This window comes from Podarcis liolepis (genome assembly GCF_965112155.1).
Source record: "Podarcis liolepis genome assembly, chromosome: 5".
Taxonomy (NCBI): domain Eukaryota; kingdom Metazoa; phylum Chordata; class Lepidosauria; order Squamata; family Lacertidae; genus Podarcis; species Podarcis liolepis.
This window is the reverse complement of record NC_139556.1, coordinates 30,161,429-30,176,386: the sequence shown is the minus strand read 5'-3', so window position 1 is coordinate 30,176,386 and position 14,958 is coordinate 30,161,429.

Sequence of the window (14,958 nt, the reverse complement as noted above, 5' to 3'; positions counted from 1 at the left end):
AGCTTTTTATTATTTAATAAAGCAGATCATAATCAATTTTGTCATTTTAATTTAAGGAACATGTGCTTTGACAGAAACGTGCCCAGGTATGTTCTGAAGCAGTCACTTTGGGGTTTTAGTTGTGCCACTCAGTGGAGTACCCAGCCATAACAAGTAATCAATAGTATTAGCTGGCATTAAGGTGTTCGTGGTAACTGACTTTGGTAGTTATTGTCAACTTCTGCAAGACCAGTTTTCTCCCTCTCTCCTTCAAAACCACTGTGTGATATTACAATATTCACAAGCTGATTTGTATTTCGGTATGGTAACTGAAAAGTGCTCAAGTATATCTGGTTGTGAACTCTTTTACACTCCATTGTATTATTATGTAGTAATTGTTTATTTACCTATTTTGTATTTATGGTTTTAGGAATAATTGGATTAGAGTTACCTTAGCAATATAAAAATGTACTTATGTATGTGACCCCTGCTGCTAAAATGTTATACGCCCAAAGATGGAAAGAAGAAAATGTCCTGACAAAAGAAGAATGGTTAAAGAAATTAATGGACTATGCAGAAATGGCGAAACTCAAAAGAAGAATAAGAAATCAAGAAGATCAAGTTTTTAAGAAGGAATGGAACTCATTTGGAGGGCAACCAAAATTGTCAAAGGCCTGGAAACGATGCCTTATGAGGAACGGCTAAGGGAGCTGGGCATGTTTAGCCTGGAGAAGAGGAGGTTAAGGGGTGATATGATAGCCATGTTCAAATATATAAAAGGATGTCACATAGAGGAGGGAGAAAGGTTGTTTTCTGCTGCTCCAGAGAAGCGGACACGGAGCAATGGATCCAAACTACAAGAAAGAAGATTCCACCTGAACATTAGGAAGAACTTCCTGACAGTAAGAGCTGTTTGACAGTGGAATTTGCTGCCAAGGAGTGTGGTGGCGTCTCCTTCTTTGGAGGTCTTAAACAGAGGCTTGACAACCATATGTCAGGAGTGCTCTGATGGTGTTTCCTGCTTGGCAGGGGGTTGGACTTGATGGCCCTTGTGGTCTCTTCCAACTCTATGATTCTATGATTTATAGTATATTTCCATAGTTATTGTAAACAAATTAAGATGTTAGCAGGGTTAATGTAAACAACCTGCAGTAAGAAGAACCACCACCAACAACAACAACATATAAGTAACATAGAGGGTAAATAACAAATTGGTGTAGTTTGGATATGCAGTAAATTAAAATACAAACAAGGAACCGCAGAAAGAGGAGGAGGGGTGTCTGAATGAGAGAATGATTTTATGTGATTTAAATTTTTTTTTGTATATTGTAAAAGCACATATAACACACACACACACACACACACACACATAATGTATTTATGGCTGTATGTTAAAAAAATGTTTTCTTGTGCTCACCATTCACCCCAGACTGCTGGTGTGTCCACCTTCCTGGCTATCAAAGGGCTCTGCCTTCTCCAAGACTAAACAGGCATCATAACAGAAGAAAAAGTCCTGTCGTGCAGATGAAATGTATCATAGGAAGGGAATACACAGCAGGCCTTCTATGATTGATCTTAACAGTCATTCAGGGCTATGGGGAAGGAGATGCTTCCTAATGTTGGCTGATCCCAGACTGTGTATGGCTTAAAAAGTTAAAAACCAACCAACCAACCATCACCTTAAATGAAATCCAGCAGGCAGTGTTGTACTTGCAGCTCAGTGCAGTGTGACTCTGGTAGCTCGTGTGAATTGCAAGATTATGGTTTTGGGGGGGTGTTTTTTCTACTTGTCGTAGGTAAGGTCCCCCATGGAGCTCATCAGCAATCAAGCCTGGAAAAGCGGGGGAGAGCTTTGCCAAATCCTCATCTCTCTGGGGATGGCCTCAGTAGTCAAATCCATAAACTGGGTCCATGGGATAACTCCAGAACTGCAACTTAATGTAACATTGTGGTAGTGGAGTGGCACCAAACAAAGTGAATAGCTAGGAGCAGTTGCTCCCAAACTGCACGCTACTTTACATTAGACAACGGGAGAGAGAACTATTGAAGAGTTTTTTAAAGAGTGGTGTAGTATATCAGGTGAGTAACATATATAGGCCGCATACCTTGGCTGAAAAACAGGAAGATGCTGATAAAGGGGCCTTTGATGTGATTAAGGCTACCTCCAATAAATGATTCACCAGAAAGCCACATCAAAGGAAGAGGTTTGGACTGCATCTTAGAACTTACTCTAATCTCTCAAGTGTAGGGAGCTATGAGCCATCTTTCAGATGAATCACCTCAGTGTACTGCTGATAAGGCAAAGAAATAAATAATAGGTTGGACATCTAATAAGGTACTGATTAACTCTTTATGCACATCTCTGTAAAAACAAAAAGAATAAGATCAAAATAGCCGGTGTGCTGTATTGTGGTTTGAGTGTCAGATTAGCACCTGGGAGAAACCAGGGTTCAAATCTCTCACAGGGTGGGGGTGGAGCTTTTATCCAGCTGCTTTCATGTGAATCAATTACAGAAAGCAAGCTAGTGGTGGCTAAATTCAGCTGCTGCCAATGGGCAAATGTCCTAGGCCAGGCCTGTGCGAAGATGGAGGCAAAACCAGCTGGGAATCACGAAGTGTTGGAGGTCACAAAGCATAGAGAAAAACTCTGATGCATCTATACAATTGGTTGTATAAAACACCTTCCTGAGCTCTATCTGTTAAATTTGGATTGTGTATGATTAGATGCTTGCTGATACACCCTTTCCTGTGCAAGGAATATCTCTTGCAGTCATTCTTAGCATGGTCTGAGTGGTTTTCTGGGGCTCCAGGTGATTCTAGAGACCATGGTGAAGACAATAGTGAGGATTGCTGGAGAGCCAAATGTTTACTTGATGTTTCCATTGCATGCTGAAGAGGCTATCCACTTGACAGTTTTGTATTTGGAAGTTCAACTGAATACCAGCTTGACTTTTCAGCAGCACAAATTGCCATACAGTGGTACCTTGGGTTACATACGCTTCAGGTTACATATGCTTCAGGTTACACACTCCGCTAACCCAGAAATAGAACCTCAGGTTAAGAACTTTGCTTCAGGATGAGGACAGAAATCGTGCAGCAGCGGCGCAGCAGCAGCGGGAGGCCCCATTAGCTAAAGTGGTGCTTCAGGTTAAGAACAGTTTCAGGTTAAGAACGGACCTCCGGAACGAATTAAGTCCTTAACCCGAGGTACCACTGTAATGGACAGTTCTCTCCCAAGCAGAAAGTGGAGGGGAGGCAGCTGTCTATTTTTTTTTAAGCCTTCAATCACCTTCCCATGTGATCGCCGCAAGGAGAAAATGTGATGGTCCACAACAGGTAAACCAACTAGAAGGAAACAAAGTTTCAGAATTGCTGCTCTTATGCTTTCATTTTTTCCACAATACTTTCCCTCTCAAAATAGTTCGAATGAAGGTGAGAGAATCAGCTTGAATAACTACAGGTGGGAATATACTTGTATGTGTTTGGATCCCTCCTGTCATTCAGAGCTGTTTGGCTAAACGTGGCCCGTTTTTATATATATATATATCAAAGGAGAGGGAACTGTTGTGGATTTGCATTAATTGTTTATATACCTATAAAAGCTCATATAGTACATCTCAATTTTCAAGCCAATTTACTAAATGGGGATGGGGATGGGGGGAGCAGAGGAAGAAGCAGCCTTCTTTTCTAAATTATTTCGGTTGTCAAGACAACAAAAATGTAGCACACGGAAAGAGCATTATTAATCTAGTGGCGTTATGTCGGTTCAAGTACATCAGCAGCATTCAGACTTTCTTCGCCATCTAGGAATAACAATGACTTCTCATAGGTAACTGTTTGCCACAGTAAAACTGCTTTGTTACAGACATTTAATATCCTTTTTAACAACAACAACAACAACAAAATATTAACGGGGGGAGGGGGGAGGGGGTGCCAAGAACAAACCATTTATGAAGGCCTTGTTTAAATGTTTCGTTACTTCTTTGGCATATTTACCAAGCTGTACTAGAGTTGGGATATAGAAAAGCTTGCTACGGTTGATGGAGGCTGTGGCTGAGTAAAGAGCACAGAACACCCTCAAAACAGAACTGGCAATGCAGAGTAGTTACCCACCCCTCAACACTCCCCTTTTACTCGCATTCTCAACCATTTAAAAGTAATTTTCAACCCACCTACCCCCAGCTGAATCCGGAGAGATCTCAGCTGATCGGCTTAACCTTGAGAACGGAGCTGCAAGTTTAAACAAACAAACAAACAAACAGTTTTCCTCCACTAGATGGTTCCACATACAGTGGTACCTTGGGTTAAGTACTTAATTCGTTCCGGAGGTCCATTCTTAACCTGAAACTGTTCTTAACCTGAAGCACCACTTTAGCTAATGGGGCCTCCTGCTGCCGCTGCGTCGCCGGAGCACGATATCTGTTCTCATCCTGAAGCAAAGTTCTTAACCTGAGGTACTATTTCTGGGTTAGCGGAGTCTGTAACCTGAAGCCTATGTAACCTGAAGCGTATGTAACCCGAGGTATCACTGTACTACATCCTGGTCTGTTGACTAGCATCACCCAGCTCTATATAATGTGTGGTGTTTGTAAAGAGTTCAGAGTCGTTGAGTTGTATCTAGCGAAGTCATACTGGGAGCAGACCCATCAAAGTCAATGGAGTCGGGACAAATTGCACCATGGCTAGACAACCCGCCAGGCTGTTCTCCGCAGAGCAACCCCTACCCATTACTGTCAAACAATCTGTTCCACTGTCAATCAACCTTCAAGAAACTCTTCTCAATGTCCAGTCCTCCCCCCCCCCCGCCCCTTGTCGTTTGACCTCAGTGGTTTGCACCTTGTCCTCTCGAGCAATAGAAAATAAAATTGGTCTGTCATCTATGCAGCTGCCCTTCAAATGTTCGAGGATAGTTGACCTCTTACTCCAAAGGTCATTTGGAAAGCAGAAGCCTTGACCTGGCTATGAAAACAAACTCCTCTTCTGCTGACATTCTAAAGCTTGGGGCCATGATGAAAAGGCCCTGCTTCTCACAGAGGCAAACCTGGCCTCCATGTGAGATAACATTTAAATGCAGGGCCTCTCTTGCAGATCTTACTGCAATGAGGCCCCCTCTGGAATATTATTTGGATACAGTGGTACCTCAGGTTACAGACGCTTCAGGTTACAGACACTTCAGGTTACAGACTCCACTAACCCAGAAATAGTACCTCGGGTTAAGAACTTTGCTTCAGGATGAGAACAGAAATCACACAGCAGCAGCGGGAGGGCCCATTAGCTAAAGTGGTATCTCAGGTTAAGAACAGTTTCAGGTTAAGAACGGACCTCCAGAACAAATTACGTTCTTAATCCAAGGTGCCACTGTACTGTCATATGGGCTGGACCTGAGGTGGCCATGGACTTAGGGTAGAGTTAGCTGTTTCTTCTCTTCTGCTGTTGTCTAAGAGGGATGGTAAAGTTCTTGTTAAGGTTCCTGGCTGTTGTGTCCTCTAAGCCCGCCATGTTTCCTGGTATAATCAGGCCCTTTAGCCTGTGATCATATACACACTTACCTAAGATTAAGTCCCATTGAACTCAGTAGGGACTACATCTGAGTAGACACGGATATGGTTGCACTGTTACAGCTTTATCCTGCTTTTGATTACAGGTTCAGTGCTCATCATCTCCAGGTCGGGCTGGGAGAAACCCAGGTCTGAAATCCTTGAGAGTGGCTGCCAGTCAGTGTAGACAATACAGAGCTGGATGGGCCAATGGTCTGACTCCAGAAGTTTCATATATTCTGACAGTTTAGGTCCAGAAATAATTTGGCTGCTTGGAATTCATTTTTACATAGCACTCATTCTGGATATGAGGTTCTAATATCCTGTGATAAATGTGGCATGTTGTCATTAGTACTAGCAGTTGGGATTGTCAACTTTTTTCCTAGAAAGGCACCTGTACTGTTAACTTAATGGCTGCAAAGCAGCAGGAAATTCAGCACAGGAGTTTTCTTCACCTCTGTATCTGCATACCACAAAATGCTTCACCTACTAATTTATGCATGTCATACAATAATAAAAAAGCAGAGAAGTCCTACCAGTATTGCTGTTTTTTGTACCACACTGTAGCTTGCGTAAAACCTTGGCCATCCACAGAACCTTTCCTTTGTTCTATTTCCCTCGTACCAGCCAAGAGATAAAGCTCACAACCTGACAGATCCATTAATCTTATTCTTTCCTTTGATCATGTTACGATTTTGCCTATTTCTTTGACTAGTAAGTCTAATTTAAGACCCATACCATTATTTAAGCTTAAACAGCAGCTTTACGTTCCAGATAGCTAAAAACGATAAATGCAATGGCCACAATCAAACACAGAGTTGAGTGTGATGAAACCCTTGAATGCATATATAAATTATAACTAAAATGGAATCAAATTTTTAAAACTTCACAAAGTTCCACCATTCAGTTCACCCAGAAATTACAGAAACTACTTTCAGGTGAGAAGAACAGAGGGACTACTATGTATCAGCTCCAGAAAAGTCACAGGTGCCACACACCATTTTCTCCCATTTTCTCTATCTCTTTCCTCAGAAGGCCTGCGTTTTTATAAATACAATATTAGGTTAAGGACTGGTGAACTACAATAACATTTTTTTTTGTAATGCATACTTTTTTTTGCTGTTCTGTTTTGTTTTCTACATGGGTACCATTTCTTTTCTTTTCTTTTTTGTGTCTTACCTTACTCAGTTCACTTGTAATTTTGTACTTTTTATATTTCCATAAAGAATATAAAAAAAAAGAAACCCTGCCTTTTGATATGAAAGGCTATTCATTTTGCCTCAAAGCATATCAATTTAAATTTGATTTGATTTAAGTTTTATATTAATTATGTTAGGTTGTAGGTCAGTGGGGAGGGGACCTCTTTCAGATCACAGGCAATGAGATGGACATACAACGCGATACCCTAAAACACACACACACACATCATAGGATCATAGAATTGGAAAGGACCCTGAGGGTCATCTAGTCCAACCCCCTGCAATGAAGGAATCTCAACTAAAGCATCCATGACAGATGGCCATCCAACCTCTGCCACCTCCCAAGGGAGTCCATTGCACTGTCAAACAGCTCTTAACTGTGTCTTCAGCTCTGCTGTTTGGTTGTTGTTCCTGGTGCAACTTTTTAATGCTGCGGAGCTGGCTGAGACTGGCATTAGTGCTCAACATTTAAGAGTACATGCAACCGAGGAAAAAAGTTAGGCCAAGGGAACAGGAAGCTTCCTCTGCAGCGAATAAAAACTTCCATTATTTCCAGTAAAATCAGGACCGTTACCGTATTTTTCGCTCTATAACACGCACCCGACCATAACACGCACGTAGTTTTTAGAGGAGGAAAATCCGTAGGCATGCCACCCGTAGGCATTCCCTCCATAACACGCACAGACATTTGTTATGAGTGTTATGGTGCAAAAAATACGGTATTTATGATGCATAAAGATCATGGCAGACAGAATCAAAACAACTGAAGGGCAGGAGGGTGGAATTTACTTCTGTCTAGGCAGGGGTCAATTAGAGGTCCACACATACAATATATATCCAACTTAAGCCTCCAAAAAGCTGAAAGGAGTTCTAAAAAGTGGTGTGTGAGCCTTGCATTGATTCCCTGCCCTGGCATACATTTCACCCAATTACCCACTGAACAATATTTCTTTTTGACAGCCTGTTCCCGTATCTCCCCCTGCCATACACGCCCTGCACGCAAACTTGCAGTCTTCAGGCAGTTCTCTGATTCCAACAGGATTGCTAGTGTAAGATTTATAGCACTGCAACCCCAAAACCTCCAGATGACAACAAAATTCTGTGTTGCTGAGAAGTTACTTGCGGATAAATGCAATGCAGGATTGATCTCTTACAGTGCAATCTCTACACCAGGAGCCTTCAACATATTCAGAAGCAGGATCTACCTTTAACCCAAGCATGCGCTGAGGGACTCGCTTCTTTTCTCTTTTTCTAACCATGTATTTGTATGGTGAGTGAAAGAAATCTAAGGCACTACCTGCCAGTGGGTCTGGACTCACCAACTGGAGACCAAAATTCTATGTGTCCGCTCAAAAGCAACCCCCTTCAGGTCAGTGGGAATTATTCCTGACTAAGTGGGTGCAGGATTTCAGCCTGGCAAAGCAATGCAAAGAGGGCCCAGGGAGGCATGGGAGGCTGGCACAGCAGAGGAGCCAGGTCTCACCCCTTACCAGGAAAAGGATCAACTCAGGATCTAGTGGAAAGTCTTGTTATGGTTTAATATGGAGGAATGGTTGCTGAAGAAACTGGAGACGAAGCTGATATTCGATGAGAGGATAACTATTGCTGACATTTGTTAAGAAGAAGAAGAAGAAGAAGAAGAAGAAGAAGAAGAAGAAGAAGAAGAAGAAGAAGAAGAAGAAGAAGAAGAAAACTCCCTTTGGACTTTTTCTGTAAAAAGAAAACTGAATTAACCCATTTCAGTTGGAAGATTGGGGAAATATTGCCTAATGGAAAGTAGATGAGTTGAGAGTCGTTTTAGAGTGAATAGTTTCTTTTCTGTGATTGTTTCTCTTTATCCCTTTGCTTTTATTTTTATTTAGATGAGTTTCTTTTATTTCATTCAAGTATGAAAAAGTTTTAATATAATTTAATTTTTTTAAAAGAGGATCCAGTGCATTCATGGTCAGCCTTGTTCCTCCTCCTCAAAGCCAGCCTGAGATGCTTTGCCACTGTAGGCAAAACACTCTGATACTACCTCTGTACTCACAATGTGTGCCCCTTCCTGCCCCTGCTGCCACACCTCTGCTGCCACCAGCCCTGCCACCACAACTGCACGCTTACCTGCAGCTGTGGCTACACTTCCACCACAAGGGCGCAGCTGGCGCAGTGGTGAGTGTTAAGTTGTGGGTGAACATATCAGATGACATAGCAATTCTTCAAACAGCTCTTGTTTATTCACAGGCCTGAACAGAACTGGGCTGAAGGGTTCAGCCAACCTGCTTATATAGAGCTCAACTACAAAGCAACAGTAACAACTTTCTGTAACTATCCAATCACTGTATGTCACTTTCAATTCCTTATTTGCATATGCGGACCTGAGTGAAAACTATCTACAGTATCCCCCTGCTGGCCCAGGGTGAGAACTTCAGTACATAACAGTGAGGGCAATGGTGCTGTGGCAGTGGTGGTAGCACCAAGGTGGAGAGGGGGTCAAACCTGCTGCCTGAGGCAAATGGCTTCCCCTTGCCTCATTTTGGGTTCATACGCTGGCCACTACTGGCAGAAGCACCCCACCAACAGAGCCGGATAACACTTCTGCCTCATCCTAATTCCCTCCAGCAATGTGGATTTTAGGAGTTTAATGTTGCACTGTTAGCCACCTCCAGTTTTTCAGACTCGTTCCTCTTTATTTATTGACTTCCATTGACGAATGGCTTCTGATAAAACGCCTCTGACCAATTATGCCAAATATTTTTGCTTCTACACTTTTAGGTATTTGCATTGCAATCAACTGGGTCCCTTTAGGCAGTTGCAATGGAAAAATCAATAAAATAATCATCCATAAGCACTGAAAGCAATTGATATATGAAAGCAGCACCGTACAAGTTTAGTGGGAAAAATATATGAGTACTATAGACGTACCCAAGCGTTTGCCCTCACAGTGCAACGTAAACGCATCCTGGTGGTTTTCGTTAGCATTCTTTTTTTGGCATCTGCTTTGCTGCCGTTTGATCTGATTCACTCTTACAGTTTCATGTGAAAATATGTCCTGGGAAAACATCAGCAGATGCTGTCAACCGGCATCTCTCCTTTTACTGCGCAGAGCAAATTCCTTTCCAAAAAAAGGTTCAAAGAGCTGGAAATGCATTCCTGCTTAGAAAGGCGTAGTGATGCAATTAAATATTAAAGACTTCAAATACCATTAAAAAACACCCACTAAAAGCAGGAGGCGATTCCCCCCCCCCCCACAAAAATCTGACATGAATTCAAGTGAACTCCACATTTCAGCCAGTTAATTGAACAGGAATTTCTGAAGAAATCTTTGTTCTGATCAGGGACGGTCATTTTGCTTCTTCTCTGTCCCTTGCTCCCTAGTGAGGATACTGGAGCGCAGAATTTTCTGCTCCGCAATCAAGTCCGTATGTTGCCAGATTCATTTCCACAATAAACAGAGATGTTTGGGCAGCTACCTTTTGTGTATTTTGCAGTGTGCTGGGGGGGAGTAAAAAAGGGGGGGACACAGAAATTCAAAGGAAGACACGTTTGATTAGCCACATCTGGCTACTCATGCGACTTAGGAGATTAAGAACTCCATATACCCGATGGTATAGAAGGGACGCGGGTGGCGCTGTGGGTAAAAGCCTCAGCGCCTAGGGCTTGCCGATCGAAAGGTCGGCGGTTCGAATCCCCGCGGCGGGGTGCGCTCCCGCTGCTCGGTCCCAGCGCCTGCCAACCTAGCAGTTCGAAAGCACCCCCGGGTGCAAGTAGATAAATAGGTACCGCTTATCAGCGGGAAGCTAAACGGCGTTCCGTGTGCTGCGCTGGCTCGCCAGATGCAGCTTTGTCACACTGGCCACGTGACCCGGAAGTGTCTCCGGACAGCGCTGGCCCCCGGCCTATAGATGTGAGATGGGCGCACAAACCCCAGAGTCTGTCAAGACTGGCCCGTTAGGGCAGGGGTACCTTTACCTTTACCTTTATACCCGATGGTCTGCTGGTTTGGCTCTATTTCCTCCTGTATTTCCTTACAACTCAAAGCTTGTTGCCTTTGCTGTAATCTAGGCTCCCTTGAGAACCAAGGGGGAGAAAAGCAAAATGGAAAGATTGCATCAAAATGTGCTTTGCTCTCATAGCTGCGTCTTCATAATGGATGATTAACCGCCGCAGCCACAAACCATAGCTGTCAACTTACAGATTTGGAAATAAGGGACCAGCAGCCTCGAAAATAAGGAATCAGTAGCCAAAATAAGGGATTTTCCAAGGGGCACAGGTATGTTCAACTTCTGAGCCCCTTCGAGCCAAAGGCAGAAACCCCGGCTAGCAGCCAAACAAAGTCTCAAGCGGTGGTTCCCACAGCGCAGCAACCCGGCAAAGGGGATGCAGCAAGGAAATAATAATGATAATAATAAATTTTATTTATATCCCGCCCTCCCCAGTCGAAGCCGGGCTCAGGGCAACTAACAACAATAAAACAGTACAACAGTACAAACCACCGTCACCTCTCCGCTGGGAAGCGCTGAGCAAAGGTGACTCCCCAGGCAACACGGCTGATTTGATAGGCACAAGGCATGCAAGCTCCACCCCCCAGTTGTTCTTAGACTCCTTATTGGGTGAGCAACGCAGCCAAGCAACACAGTTGGAGTTACTTCCGGGTTTTGCCACTCACGCATGCGAAGATGGTAAAAATGACATCACGCGCATGTGCAGAAGCGGGAAATTGTGACCCATGGACGTGGGTTGTGTTCGCTTCTGGATGCGAAAGGGGCTCCGGAATGGATCCTATTCGCAACCAGAGGTACCACTGTATTGTTATGTACTGAGCTGAATCTTAGAACAATAGGATCCAGAATGCAGCAGTCTGATTGGTCTGCAGGAGCCACCCAATCCAGCTCCAGGTGGAAGTGAATCAGCAACCTGATTGGCCTGCAGGAGCAGCCCAGAATTAGCCAATCATGCAGGGCCCATTGTGTAAATAATGTATATATAGCTAGATGTTTGGGGGAAAGTTTTATTCATTGCTACTATGAGCTGAATAAAGAGCAGGAAATTCACACTCGACTCCGAGTATATTTCAATTATCTTTGGTGATTGCCCCTCAGCTTCACAGTTCTGCTCCTCTGATTCATCAAAAGCAGAATGTGGCCATCTACTGTACTAAAAGTGGTGTAGGTCACCTTTGTTCAGATTGGGTTTGGGTGGCTGGAGATTAGGGAGGAGCAGAGATGTGAAGACCTGGGGATTGGGAAGATTCAATGGATGGGTGGGGGAACAGCTCCACTCCACCCACATCTTTTCAGAAACAAATAGGGAGAGAAGAAACATGGGGGAGGCAGTGGTTTTCTCACCTATTTTTCAATTTTTTCCCCAGGCCTTCACATCTGTAGAAGAATAAAGCAACAAGTGGGATTAATATTTTGTAATTGGACTTTTAAGCATTAATATTGTTATCCACCCTGGGCCATTGAGATGGTGCTTAATATTTTGTAACTGGAGTTTTTAAAATTAATATTGTTATCCACCCTAGGCCCTTGAGACAATGCTTAATATTTTGTAATTGGACTTCAAAAATTAATATTGTTATCCACCCTGGGCCCTTGACATGATGCAGGTTATACAATAAATAATAAGTAATTATCTAACTTATAAAATATACATTATCAATTGGGGCAGGTGTGAGGAGAATGAAGGATCTTCAAATGTTTTTGTACTGTTGTTTTTTTGCTCTTATGTGTGCAGATCACTGGGGTTGCCAGCTCCTGAACACTGGTGACTTCAGCAGCTCCAGCGCAGGAAAATATTATCCATTAAAATCAGTAGTTTGGAGGGAAGAGCAGGAGACTCTTCTCCCATAGGGCAAGCACAGAGACATCGTTAAAGTAACTAGTGATGTATCTGCGTTCAGAATGAGTAAACACAAACCACAGATTGTAAATAAGACTAACATTTGGGCATCAATATCGCAGCAAGTGTTTTTATTATGCAGAAATCAAGATGTCCAGAAATGCCATTCTTAAAAAATGCCAGTTATTTTTATGATTCAGAATCCATCTACTTGGAATAAAGTATTATTGGCTTACAGTGCAATCAGTAAAGCCACACTGAATTCAATGGGAGTCATCCACAGGTCAGGTGAGGCTGCAATCATGTACCCCACTTAATGGTAAACACCATTGAACTCAGTGAGATGTACTTTTGAGTAGACATGCATACAACTGCACTAGCAATGTCTCCTTAATGAAGGCCTGGCATTGCATGTTCACTTTGGGGTGTATGTTGTCTCGTTATGGCATTCCCACTACACAAATGTACAAAGCATCGTATTATGCCTTTATTCACAACACACATCAGTTTATAGAAGCAGCCAAAGAACAGTCCTGTGGCATTTTAATAAGGCAGGAAGCAAAAACAAAATTCAAAAAAACCTGGAGTTTTTCAGCAACAAAATAAACGGTTGTAAATTTTAATACTGGTTTTCTCTATACTGTTCCTATCTTCTGACAGCTTCTCAACAGCTTCTAGATAAATGTACCCTGGGGAAAATACAAAGCAATGAAAGTTTGCCTGATTGAGTACTGATGGATTAATAATGAGAAAATAAATTTCCTTGTACATATGGCTGTCATTACAATTAAAAAAATTCTTTAGTAATGATTTATTACTCTCTTTTGACAAATTTTTGATAACGCCCACAGAGTTATGCTTGTCTATTTCTGCTCTCTCCGCGTTCCATCTTTCCCATGAAAAAGGGCTGGTCTTTTTGCGTCTAATCCTCAGGAGGCTGAAATTAGTTTTCTGGAGCAGTCATAAGAACCCAGAAGTGTCCTACAGGATGAGACCTGAGGCCTATCCAGTCCAGCCTCCTGCTTCTTCTAGTGGCCAATTAGATGCCTCTGGGAAGCGCACAAACAGGACATGGGGCAACTGCCCTCTCCCGCCATTGTTCCCCAATGTCTTTTATTCAGAAGCGCTACACCTCCCATCAAAGAGAAAGGGCGTGTTTGTTGGTGTTTGAGAGACAGTGCCTGCTGTAGCTGCAGAGATCTAGGGCGCAAGCCTGACAGGCCCAAGTTGCCCTGCCCTCACATGAAGTCTTGGGTTTGCAATTTTGGGAGAGGGGAGACTGCCCGCTGGGGAGCAGGCTGGCTGGCGAGGCCCCCTAGATTTAGAGGCCCTAGACTTCAGCCTACTTAGCCTATACATACCGTAAATCCAGCACTGAAGCCAGCACTGAAGTGTGTATGGAGGTCCCTCACCATAATGACTAGTAGCCATTCCCTCTTAAAGCCACTGAAGATTGTTGCCATCACAGTATATAGATTTGTTGCCCTGGAAATATATAGATAGATTTGACTGCTCTGTTTAACTGAGCTCAATTTTTAATCAAGCTAAATGTTTAAAGATCAGAAAAGTTAATATGACACAGAAACGTTTGAACAATATTTACCTTTGTGACCCACACAGCACCCACAGTTCTATATACCGTAACAAATTTTACAGAGTGTTATGGACAAACAGGTTGTGATTTTTCAGTTTCAGTGCCTTTTCTCTCTTCTGTTTGGTGCGGTTAATAAACTGCCTTCTCATAAATTGCCTTATTAGATGTACCAGGTTTCCCAGGCTTATTTCCCAGGATCTTTTTTTATTACTGATGTTTGCTTCAAGCTCCAACAACGCAGTATGTGTGGCTGCTGGTGTGTGTGTGTGTGTGTGTGTGTGTGTGTGTGTGTGTGTGTGTGTGTAAGAATATCAGTTTGCTATATACCAGTAGTACCTGGCCAAAACTTTAGTCAAATGATTTACTATGTTTCACTTGATCCTATATGTTTATTTGCAAATAGGTCACACTGACTTCAGTAAGCATAGCTCCCAGCTTAGGGAAGTTTAGATCTGCAGTCCTAAAAACATTCAAGCCCTCTCAATATCTTCATATTGTATTTCTAATCAAAAAGATGGCACGGTTAAGATTGCTGAAAAGTGCAACTGTGCTCTATTGGTCTTACTCCTGTGTAAATGTGCATAGGATGACAGCCAAAGTGGCTATTTTTTGTGACAAGGCTTTAGTGTGTCAAACAGCTCTATGGAGAAGTATATATTAGGCAGATGAGCCTTTTCTCATTGCAATACCTCCTAAACCAGATACAGCTCACAACTGTATTTGGGGGTCTCCAAAGGTGCAATGGGTCAAGGAAAATCTGTGGTACAGTGCAGCACACTCACAGTTAAAATATGTTTTCTGTACTGCCCTTCAGCAAAAAAACCCC